The sequence below is a fragment of the Acomys russatus genome, chromosome 12, assembly GCF_903995435.1.
Source record: "Acomys russatus chromosome 12, mAcoRus1.1, whole genome shotgun sequence".
In the NCBI taxonomy this organism is placed as follows: Eukaryota; Metazoa; Chordata; class Mammalia; order Rodentia; family Muridae; genus Acomys; species Acomys russatus.
In genome coordinates, this window is record NC_067148.1 from 54,168,047 (window position 1) to 54,180,409 (window position 12,363).

Genomic DNA, 12,363 nt, shown 5'->3' on the forward strand with positions numbered 1-12,363 from the left:
AGGGGTAGATACCGTATATCTTGGACCATAAGTTGGGGGAAATTAGGGTGCGCCTTGAGGTCTGATTGCTGTTTTTACCATTTTTCTTGTTATCCTGCCCTAAAAACTGGGTGCATCTTATGGTCAGGTACATGTTATAGTCCAAAAAATACGGTAACGAAGCCACCTTATGCATGTTCCCATCTCAAAGGAAGGACTTTACAGTCTCAATCCATCATAAACACTTGCTATTCTTTTCTAGCTTTTTTCTCTGAATAAGCATTTTCTTTGTGCTCATAAAGGTGTAAAAACCAGCCGGGCATGGTGGCACACACCTTTAATCCCAGCACTCAGGAGGCAGAGGCAGCGGATTCTGTGAGTTTGAGGCCAGCCTGGTCTCAAAGTGAGTCTAGGACAATCAAGGCTACACAGAGAAGCCCTGTCTTGAAAAAGAAAAAAGAAAAAGTAAAAAAAAACAACAACAGCAACAAAAACAACTCAGCAGAATATGAGCCTTGACTATATTGTGGATTGGGGTGTTCTGAAGACTGCTTTCAGAATATATAGGAGAGCTTGGATTGTGGTGAATGGTATGTAATATTTAGCATGAATGTTCTCAGGCATAAATGAGGTGCCATGATCAATTCTCAGTCCTGCGAAAATAAAAATCAAAACTAAGGGCAATTAGACACATCAGAAATTGGACTACATGTAAAGCACCCTCATTGAATCGAGGTCATTTTTGAGGTGTCACAGTAATGTTCTCCTTCGCAGGTGACTCGGTCTGCGGTTTGAGAGGGCACTTGCCCACACTTCCTATGGCAGCTATGTGGTCCAGCGCGGAGCTCCACGGTGCCCTCGGGCTCATCACAGCACTATTTCTTCCACCTCTAGTTCTCCCCCAAAATAAAGGCTAAGCCGGATGTGGCGTTTCAGTCCTAGGTACAAAACATGCGGCGGCTGCTTCATTTTGTCCACAGCAGCTAACTACAACATGTCTCCTGTTCTAGCAGGTGTGTGAATTTGCCAGCTGCAGATACTTTAATTCTGGGGAGGGTATAAATGGGGGAGCCCTGAGAGGACCTGCGGTGGGCTGCTGCCCTCCCTGCTGCTGCCTGAGCTCTTGCTGTTCCCTGCTGTTGCACCTGCTACTGGGTTACTGGATTGCTGGTTTGCTGGATTGCTGGATAGTCTGACAAAAAGATTGGACTACCCCTGGCAACCCAGCAACCCTGATCGTCAGGAAGCAGTCTAAAGAAGTCTACGCCCCCTCTCCCCTCTAATTTTCTCGCCTACCTAGTGTTGGGGGTTGGAAGGGATTGGGCTAGAGAAGGCTGATAGATATAAGAACACAATAAAACAGATTAAAAAGATACAGCTACACTCTCCCAATAAATACTCTTTTATGATGTTTGTTTGTTTGTTTGTTTTTCAAAACAGGGTTTCTCTATGTATCCTTGGCTGTTCTGGACTCACTTTGTAGACCAGGCAGGCCTCACACAGCAATCCACTTGCCTCTCTGCCTCCCTGAGTGCTATGATTAAAGCTGTGTGCCACCATGCCCAGCTGTAAAAATGTATTTATTTTTTAATGAGTGCTCTGTCGACATGCACACATGCACGCCAGAAGAGAGTATCAGATGCCATTTAGATGGTTGTGTGCCATCATGTGGGTGCTGGGAATTGAACTCAGGACCTTTGGAAGAGCAGACGGTGCTCTTAACCTCTGAGCCATCTCTCCAGCCCATAGATACTCTCTTAATATACTAAAACAAAATTCACAGGGCAACAGCGCTGTGCAAAAGAGACATTTACTCACAAAGATGCCTCACACATGATCACACATGTAGGCTGTGTAGGAACCACTAGGGCAAAGCTACCTTTGAATCACGTGAGTTTCATAATCTGTGTGACCATTGCTGAGTCACTGGGGTGACATGGGCCAATGCTTCGGATACAGAAACATCATCTTACAACTGTGAATCTGATAGGAAGAACAGGGTAGCCTTTGAGAACAGAGTCGGGTGTTGTCATCTGTCTAGTTGGTTTCGGTGGTGTTAGGATCAAACCCATGCTACCCAGGCATTGTACTACTGAGGCCACACCTCCAGGTCTGCCTGGCTTGGTCTGAGCCAAGCTGTGTAGCCACCTATGTGCTCTGACCTGGGAAAACCATCATAAGTAGCTCTTGGGTAAGGAGCCTGAACGGAAATGTCCACAGGGTCAGGCAGGTAACACAATACAGCATGACAGATAAGGTGGGACAGTCACAATGACGAAATAACAGTCATAATAAGTCACAGGAAATCCTGAAGCTTCAGAATCCATCAGCCTGTAGCATGTGTCTACCTCAATGACTAGGTAGATGGCCACACCCTACTGCTCTGCATCCATGTATCTCTCAAGAAAGCAAGAGGAAGGGAAAAAAAAAATCTCTCAATCTTCAATACTGGCTATGGTGAGAGACGCCTAAGAGTAGTGGAACACGCCTCTGGGTGTGTCTCAGGGCATTTCCAGGAACTATTAGATCCCGAGGGCCTCTGACTGGATAAATAGATTATCAGTGTAAGGGTTTATAATATGACAGCGTATTGAAAGGTAGGAAGAGGATTCTAGGTAGAGGAAGTGGGTCAGGGTCACAAAGGGCATGTCCTTAGATGCTGCCTTGTCCTAGCCTCTTCCTGTGTTCTTTCCCCCTGTTTCCTGGACACTACACAGCGAACAACAGCTCAGCTCCAACCACACGCTCCTGCTGTCATGGTGTTCTTTCCCAGACATATAAAGCTAAGCAGTGTGGACTGAACCCCTGCCAACTGTGAGCCAAATAAACCCTCCTCCTTTAAGCTGTCCTCTCGGGTACTGGCTTACTACAGTAAAGGGAGTAGCTGATATACTGGCTGAAATTTTTTTTAAAGTGCCATAAAGGCTGAACAAAAGCAACACTCAGGCCAGATTTCTGGCTCACTGAGATAGCAAGCTTAGGGACAGGTAATCAATCAGCTTCTGGAAATTAAGAACTCCATTTCTATCATGCTCTAATAAGTCTATGTTTTACTTAGGACATATTCCTGATAGCCTTTTTTCCCACCCTGAAACTGAACTTTAGAAACCTCTCCAAGTTCCAAAAGAGAAAATTTGAGTGCAAGCTAACTATGTCAAGAAAAGCCTTAGGGATTCTTAAACACACAGGAGAGCTAAGTCTTCCTGACACCAGAAGACAGTGAGAAGCAAAGCAGGGCAGGAAGTAGAGCAGCTCCCATAAGCCTTGCAGCTCCCATAAGGCATGACGACCATTGGAAACCATGTCATCATAGAGAGCTTAAGCAATGGGGAAATGCTCAGTATTAGATTATTCCAGAAAAGGGAAAATGCTTCATTCTTTACACTTCCCCAGTGTGCAGTGGACAACTTTCCTGGAGGTTAAAACCAGGCAATGTGGCCGGCCACCCATCAGGGTCTGATAACACACACTGTCTCCCACCTGGAGGTAAAGGCAACTGCTCTTCATATTTTGGTCTTCCTAGCCAAGAAATGGTCTCACTTGTCAAGAGGAAGAAGGTTGGGCAAGGAAAAACAAAAATTGCAAGAACAACAGTCCTCAGCTTCTGGAGTTAGGATCAAGTCTCACTGCTGAGGCGGAAACCTTTGCCCTAAAAAGAAAGGATGTCAAACAAGAAACCCGCTGGCACTTACCCGATGGTGGGGCTGATGTTGTGGTCAAAGTGGTCCTGGACGAACCGACACACGATGCTTGATTTCCCGACCCCCGTGTCCTATAAGAGAATGAAGGCATAGCCATGAAAATCCACCTGATACGAACATCTGGCAAGAGGATGTCAACTGCTTCCTACTAGAATGTTCTATAATGCTTATGTACTTCTTTCATAGAAAGGTAAGTATGATATAAAAAACCTATTTCAGGGGGCTGGAGAGATGGTTCAGTGGTTAAGAGCACAGACTGCTCTTCCAGAGGATCCGGGTTCAATTCCCAGCACCCACATGGCAGCTTATACATGTCTGTAACTCCAAGATCTGACACCTTCACACAGACATACATGAAGGCAAAACACCAGTGCACATAACATAACAATAAATTTTTTAAAAAGCAAGGTCAAAAACACACCTCACATCCATGCAGCAATTAGCATGTTCATAGTACATGTGATTCCAGAATTGGAAAAGCAAGGAAGGGTCTGGAGAAAATGTGTAGCATCCTGCCATGTTGTTTTGTTAGAGAGAGAGCTGGTGTTTTTCTTTTTCTTTCTTTTTTTGGGGGGGGGGGGTGTTTTTCCACACAGGGCTTCTCTGTGTAGCTTTGGCTGTCCTGGACTCACTTTGTAGACCAGACTGGCCTCAAACTCACAGCGATCCGCCTGCCTCTGCCTCCACAAGTGCTGGGAGTAAAAGTGTGCGCCACCAAGCCTGGTTGAACCCATGTTTTTCAAAGTCATGTTGTCAAGTTAATCAGCATCTAGGGAACACCATGGAAGAACTCTAAATTCCTACATTCCCTTAGGATTTCATGGTTGGATATTGAACACTGGTTTTACTGAATTCTATACAGTGCTCCTGCTCAGACCTTTTTTAACTAACCGATTCTTTAAAGCCGGTCAAGACAAGAATCCCCTACACAATGAAAATCAAACGCAGATGTGTGTCTCTGCCTCCTTTCTAGGGCCTTACAGAGAGCTTCAAGTAACAGCAGGCACAAAGTCACAAGGTTACAGAGAGAAGCCCTGACGGATGATACCAACAGTGTCTGGAGAGAGAGACTGTGCCTGAAACTCAGGAGACAGCGGGCGGTAGTGGGCAAGGCTGAAACCGGAGTCGCTGGAAGCAATGGGGCTGCCTTTTAGGAAACCTGGACTGGAGGAAGGAAGTGCCTCCGTATGCGCAGGCAGAACTAGCAGGACGCCCCCCCCCCCCCTGGGTAGATGTAGGGGGAAAGCCCCACAGACACAGACCCCAGGGTCTCCCAATTAAAGAGTGCTGTGCGCTCCAGCTAGCAACCCCAGAGCTTTCAAACCCCGAAGGACTGAACCTCTGACACTGTGAGACTAAGTAAGGCAACCTGCTTTGAAGTTGTTTATCATGGGGATTTTCCCACAGAAACAAAAACAGGACTAACCTAGATACTTAAGAGATGTGTATGGTTCTCATACATTAGAGGTGTGACTTCATTCATTCATTCATTCTGAGTGGCTCTAGCCCAAGCTAGCCTCAAGCTCCCTATAGGTAAGGACGGCCTTGGACTGACTCTCCTACCTCCACCGCTCAGGAGGTAGGGTTGCAGGAGTGATGTGCCACCAAGCCTAGCTTATACCTCGCTAGGGATCAATCCCAGGGCTGTATGAGCTTCATGCACTCCGCTCCTATCAACTGAGTTACATTACCAATCCCTAAAGATGTAATTTTTAAAAGCCCAAAGTTAGTTAAGAGTACTTGCTGCGGGGCTGGAGAGATGGCTCAGCAGTTAAGGGCACTGACTGCTCTTCCAGAGGTCCTGAGTTCAATTCCTAGCAACCACATGGTGGCTCACAGCCATCTATAATGTGATCTGATGCCCTCCTCTGGCCTGCAAATATATATGCAGGCAGAGCACTGTATACATAGTAATAAATAAATAAATCTTTAAAGAAAAAAAAAAAGTACTTGCTGCTCTTGCAGAAGATCCACAACAGTACACATCTGTAATTCCAGCCTCGGGGGATTCAATTCCCCCCACCCTGGCCTCCACAGGCACTGCATGCACACACGTTGCACATAAAATACTCGTACAATTTTTTTAAAGTATTAGTTATTTTCTTTCATTTGGTTTTTCACTGTGAGGCCTTGGCTGTCCTGGACTCACTTTGTAAACCAGGCTGGCCTCAAACTCACAACGATACGCCTGCCTCTGTCTCCCCAAGTGCTGGGATTTAAAGGCATGGGCAGGCTTTTTTAAGTATTCTAACCAAGGAGCCGATGAACTGGCTCAGAGAAACACTGTGTGCCATGAAGCCTAATGAACTGAATTCAATGCCCAGGACACACATGGCAAAGGAGAACTCCCTCAAGCTGTCCTCCAACGAATGAATGGGCTTGCTATTCCAGCTCATGGAGAAAGCTGGCGTTTTGCCTGGGCCATCTGTGGAAGGCAGGGAGTGGTGTTAATAAGGGTTAGCCCTTTCACCGTGAAGGGTATTTTGAGGGCGACCTTCAGGCTGGCTCTGCTGGGAATGTAGTTAGAGCAGAGCCCCCAGGGGAGCATCACAGCTAGGAGGATGCAACAACTGCCATGGCTGGTGCATGGCGGGGTGGAGACTCCAGGGAGTACAAGGAAGGAAGGCCTCAGGCCAGGAGAACTACGGGTATTTCTAAGTGGCAGTTTTAGGGTACAGAGTAGAGTGGACCCTGGTGTTACCTGAAAACACATGAGGGAGGAGAGAGGAGAGAGAGAGAGAGAGAGAGAGAGAGAGAGAGAGAGAGAGAGAGAGAGAGAGAGAGAGAGAGAAGGAGAAAAGTCTATTCACTGCCACTGTTGCCCTTGGCTTGCACTTTCCCATGGACTCTGGCCCAGGTTCGCTCACCATCCTCCTCTCGCCAGCGCATTCAGTTGTCTGAAGCCCTACCTACAGAGGAACTGCTTTATCCATGCCAACCCAGAGGAATGGAAACTACACAGCTGCGATGCCCTGCCCTGCCCTGCCCTGCCCAGGAAGGCACAGAAAACAGCCCAAGCCACAAGCATTCCTCCAGGAAGCAACTGTGTCCTAGAAGCTGCAACCCAGGCAGGGTGGGGACCTCACCCTATCTATACCCATACCCATTTCTGGTTTTTACATCATGGTTCCTGGTTTAAGAATTCTTTCTCGGCTGGGCGTGGTGGCGCATGCCTTTAATCCCAGCACTCGGGAGGCAGAGGTAGGCAGAGCGCTCTGAGTTCAAGGCCAGCCTGGTCTACAAAGTGAGTCCAGGACAGCCAAGGCTACACAGAGAAACCCTGTCTCAAAAAACAAAAACAAAAAAAGAATTCTTTCTTGGGGAAATCTTCCATCTATTTCTCTGTTCTTCACTCAAGCAGTAAGCATCTCCAGCAACCTGCCTTCTCTGTACCGACAGTTGGGTGACACCGCTGGTAAAAAGGTCCCAGCTACAGCCATGGTATGCAAACTCCTGCAGGAGTCCCAGACATGGCAGTGTCTGAGCACACAGAGGTGCCCACCGACTCTGCCCGCAGCACCCATGGCTCTGAAGCAGCCTCTCCACCCAGCTCTCCCACCTCACATGTTTTAGGCCCCACCCAGGATCACCCTTTAAACTGTAGCCTAAAATTGCTGCTTGGAAATGCTCATAGTTTTGTTAGCTCATGAGCCAGGGACTTCCTTGTTCTTCTTCCTTCCTTATAGTCTCTGGCCCCGCCCTCACGGTGTTCTGGTGTCTCCACCCTGCCGCCGCCTTGCACCAGCTGTGATGCTCACCTGAGGAGCTCATAGTCCAAGTCCCAGGCACTCTCTGCTCTCACTGCATTCCCAGCAGAGCCCGCCTGAAGGCCGGCCCTCAAAATACCGTTCATGGTCAAAGTGCTAAGCCACCTGACAATGCCGTCTTACAGTTATTAACTCCACTCCTCGCCTTTACAGACGGCCCGGGTCTCTGGTGAGCTGGAGGAACAAGCCCCTCAGATGCAACCTGATGTCCGACAAATGTACCCAGTGTCTTGTCTTTTGAAGTTTGACTCAATATCTACCTTTTATACATTTCATAGCAAAGATGTAACAAAATATATTAATTTTAATTTGCCCCCCCCAAAAAAGGATGTTTTATGAAGAATGGGGCTAAGAAATCTCTCTGACTGCAGACAAGGGGAGAAGCGGCTGAGCTCTGGGACTTGCCAGCTCTGGCGTTGGGAAGCTGTTGTTCCAAGGATGACCACAAGGGGAAGGCCGGCCCACCTGCTGGCTAGCGAGCCTCGTGTGCTTTCCTTTTCCTGCCAGAACCTGACCAGGGTGGATCCCCACAAACAACTGCACTGTGACCCGAATTCATGGAGCGGAAGACCAGTGAGTCATGACCGCCACACATGGAAACAGGAGTAGAAAGCAAGAAGGAACAAATCTAAATGTGGTTTTATTTAAAAAAAAAAAAAAAAAAAATCCATTAAAAAAGCCAGAGAAACACCAGCATTCATGAGGCCGAGGCAGGGGGATCTCTGCAGTTGCGGCCAGCCTTGTGTAACCAGGCAGTTCCCGGACAGCCAGGGTTACACAGAGAAACTGCGTCTCTGAAAAAAACAAAAACAAACAAGACAGCAGAGGTCCTGACTGCCCCCAGTCTTAAAGGCCACTGTGCTTTAGGTGACCTTGTGCTGCTGGAGACTTGTCTGTGTGCGGCTTTTCCCTTCTATATTTCGAGAATACCACAGCCCATCTTGTGGAATCCTCTGATTTCGCAAAAGCGGAAGCTGGTGTGACTTCCTTAGCGTCACGCAGCTTGCTGGTTGGCAAAGTCAGAAGCGCGTGTTCTGAGCACCCTCTCTAGGCTCCCGGGTTAGCGCCATCTCTCAGCCAAGTGCACATTTCTTTTAAAAGGGAAAAAAGAAACTTCAATTATTGGACCTCACAAGCACATTGATTACCTCCTTTCTGGTTTCACTTTGCCCAGCTCAAGTTACTCAGTACGCTGTGAAGACAAGGCTACTGTTTTGACAGTGGTGAATGGAGACACAGCCCCTACTGTTGGGGAAACAACAGAATAAAACCAAATCTGACTCCACAAGCCAGGGGAAAGTTGAGTAAAATCTGCCCTGGGGTAGACTTTGGTATGGTGGAGAGCAGACACATCTACTTACTGGGAGTCCTCCTATGACACCGCTGGAAAGCTCTGCGGTTTACAAGTTCAACAGACTCCTGTGCATTCTCCAAATGCAAAAAGCACCGTATTTCAGATGTTTCAGACATATTTGCAGGTAGGAATTATAAGACTAATAAGGAGCTGTCCATAGCCTCTTATGCATAGTAAATTATAGCCATAAGTCAGGAGTTTCAGGTCTAAGAATGTATTAAAATTAGACTTAAAATAGGCACAACAGCTGGGCAGTGGTGGTGCACACCTTTAATCCTAGCACTCGGGAGGCAGAGGCAGGTGGATCCCTGTGAGTTCGAGGCCAGCCTGGTTTACAGTGCGAGTCCAGGACAGCCAAAGCTACACAGAGAAACCGAGTCTCAAAAAAACCAATAAATAAATACATAGGCACAACAGGTCTATTGCAGTATAGTTTATAAATGAGAAGTGGCTTAAATAAATTTAACTAAAAATCAAATAAATTATAGCATAAAAAGTAATCTTTTAGGCCTTGATTCCACTCCTAGCAAAATGTTTAAAAGGCAGAATACAATTCACCCACAGCACACATATGCTTCATTTACACTGGGGCCATTTTAAGAGAAAAATTCGTGAATACATTAATAAAATACATGATCTATAACCAGCAGCTGCATAAACCTGACTTGGTGAATAGTGCAGCTTTCTCTGCATTACCCTATTATATATTCTCAGAGCATTTACATTAGCCTAACCATGTGCAAAATCTCCTAGCACAAGCTGTTTTACAATAAAATACTGAACATCATCAGTAAAGTGAAAACAGAAAAGCTTTGTGTTTACACTCTCACATAGGGGGAAAATTCCCAGTCAAACCATCATGAGCTGGGATCCATATGTAAAATAGAGAAGTGACTGGGGGCAGCACACCCCCTTTGGACGTACCTCTGGTCTCAGAACCACATAGCAAGGAATTCTGCTTCAATTACTCTATTACCATTTGCTGAGTCAAGCATTTGAACGTTAAGCCTTACAAACGTACAGAAAGTGTTAGCCACGGGGGACACAGTCACCCAGAAGCCTACAGCATCTCACTAGAGCTCCCCAGCCGTCCTTGGTGGAGGCGGGAACAGATGGTGCTGTCCCCACTCCCCACATCAGGAACCGCTCGGACACTCTGCGTGGACTTTCCATAATTCTCTCAGAGGCGGCACCATTGCGGCCAGTGAGTGCTCTGTTGCCACTGAGGCCCTTCTCTCTTCATAGAGCAGGTGGCACAAAGCCACCCATCTGTCTGCTGCCTATTCACACAGCAGCGACCAAGGGCAGGGATGACAAACTAAGTCCTGGTTCCTGCAGTAAAGACACTTAACACTCCAGACTTAGATGTGACAGAGTGACCAAGGCAAGGGCAGGGTACCAATCAGCCAGAGTGGTGGTGGCCAGCTTCCCACAGGGCATTTATGAGCTATCACTTGAAACTAAGTTGAAAATTATTATTATTTCCTAGGTTGCCATTGGATGACAGCATTCTACTGGGGAACTGGAGCCACACTGGCAACACCAGCCTGCTGGAAAACTAGCTCTGACTTCAAAGACAACTTCAACTGAACTGAACCCAACTTCCAAGGCTTTAGAAAGAGCTGAATTTCCCAGGACTGGAAGATCTTCATGAAACAAAAGCCTGGTAAACTCGGACTCCACAATCACACTGCCAATATCATATAGGAGCAGAGGTGAGCAAAATAATTAGACTGACAATTAGAAATTATTCATTGACCACACACACGCACGCACACACTCCCAGACACCAAGCTAAGCATTAAAATGTAAGAAATATAAGAAACTATCAGGGCTGGAGAGATAGCTCAGAGATTAAGAGCCTTGACTCCTTTTCCAGAGGTCCTGAGTTCAATTCCCAGCAACCACATGGTGTCTCATAACCATCTGTACTGAGATGTGGCCTCCTCTTCTGGCAAGCAGACACACATGCAGGCAGAACACTATATACACAATAGATAAATCTTTGAGAGAAAAACAAGAAAAATATCATCTCTTTAGGCATTGTGTGTATTTGTATGCATGTGTGTGCATACACAGGTGTGCACGTGTGCATGTGTGCACACACGTGGTGCTTGAGATGGGAACCAGGACCCCATGGATGCTAGACAAGCACTAACCATTGAGCTGCACCCTTGGGCCCTAAAAGTTACTTCTACCTTACAAAATATTTCTATCCTGGGAGTCAAGGTCATTTGTATTAAGCTTTTTTAAACACTTCATTACTTGTTTTTTTTTTTTTTTTTTTTTTTTTTTTTGGTTTTTCAAGACAGGGTTTCTCTGCGTATCCCTGGCTGTCCTAGACTCACTTTGTAGACCAGGCTGGCCTCGAACTCACAGCGATCCGCCTGCCTCTGCCTCCCGAGTGCTGGGATTAAAGGCGTGCGCCACCACGCCTGGCTTACTTGTTCTTTTCTTTATTCTTCAGTTTTCTGATTTCGCCCTGGGGATTTTCCTTCCACCCACCTTTCAGTTCTTCCTACAGAGACAGCTAACAGGAGGATGGGCCCACATACAGCTTCCAGTATCACTTAGATTATTCTTCATTTAATCCACTTTACAGATTTGGGGGCTTGATTTGGTTTTAGCTCTGAGACAGGGTTGGTCGCACTATGTAGCCTCTAACTCACGGTTCTCCTGCCTCAGAAGAACTGGAACCTGAGTCGTGTGCTACCCTCACTCCTCAGATAACCGAAGGAAAGAACGAAGGCAATTTTTGAATGAGGAAGAAGAGGAAGTTTAATCCCTTTCCTTCCTGTTTTTTCTTAGAATAGCCCCAGCTTCCGGTCACTTCCAGAGAGCAGTTTGTCACAGGGTGTAAACTCTGCAGGGCTACGCAGTGTTGTCAGCGAGTCTCTGAAAGCATTTCGTGTTAAAGTAAGTAAAGTAACACAGACTCTCCTTGTGGGGCTTTTCTGCCAAAGAACCAACCATTCATTTGTGAACTTTCCTTTCCTCACAAGCTCTTGATTGAGCAAGACAAGACACCCAGCAAATGGCACAAAAAAAAAAAAAAAAAAAAATCATCCCACTTCGCAGACGGCACTCCATCATATAGAAGACCTGCCTGACCTCTAAACCCCTGGCCTCTACTGTTACATAATTTCGTACTGGTGGTGTTTTATTGTCTTTCAAAATAGCTTTTACTTTTCCTGAGCTATAGAGTGAACACAACCTGGTAGGCAGCTTGCGAAATGACTCCTAGTGGTTCCCAAAAACAGAGACTTACTTCTCAGAACAGAATATAGCACAAGTGTTGCTTGTTACTGCTGAGGAACAGGAGGACCGCCTTCCTCGCCACACCCGTCCTGCTTCTCTCACCAGCGCTCGCCCAGCCTGATAAAGCAGGATGCCCCATAGGACCAGGAGACAGGGAACCGAGAGAGGCCCCAACATATGCCTGCTGCATCGTGTCAGCCACCTCAGGTGCAGTGTGAAAGCAAATCCTGTCAAGCTTCATCATGGTGTGACTGTGGTCCCAGTTGATGCCTGAATGCAGCTTTGTATGAGACCCCGGCCAGGC

The 12,363-nt window shown here is 46.8% G+C and overlaps 1 protein-coding gene across 5 annotated transcripts in view; it reads right to left on the bottom strand.

Annotated features, from left to right (window-relative positions):
- Rab31 (RAB31, member RAS oncogene family) overlaps window positions 1-12,363 on the bottom strand; it is a 167,563-nt gene that overhangs the window by 98,956 nt on the left and 56,244 nt on the right. Inside the window, exon 1 of one of the 5 annotated variants that reach the window (XM_051154442.1) lies at window positions 3,672-3,759. The exons of the other annotated variants lie outside the window; for them this stretch is intronic. The gene's annotated coding sequence lies outside the window, so the exon portion shown is untranslated. Of the gene's footprint in view, window positions 1-3,671; window positions 3,760-12,363 lie in introns of those variants that run through there. 5 annotated transcript variants of the gene reach the window in all.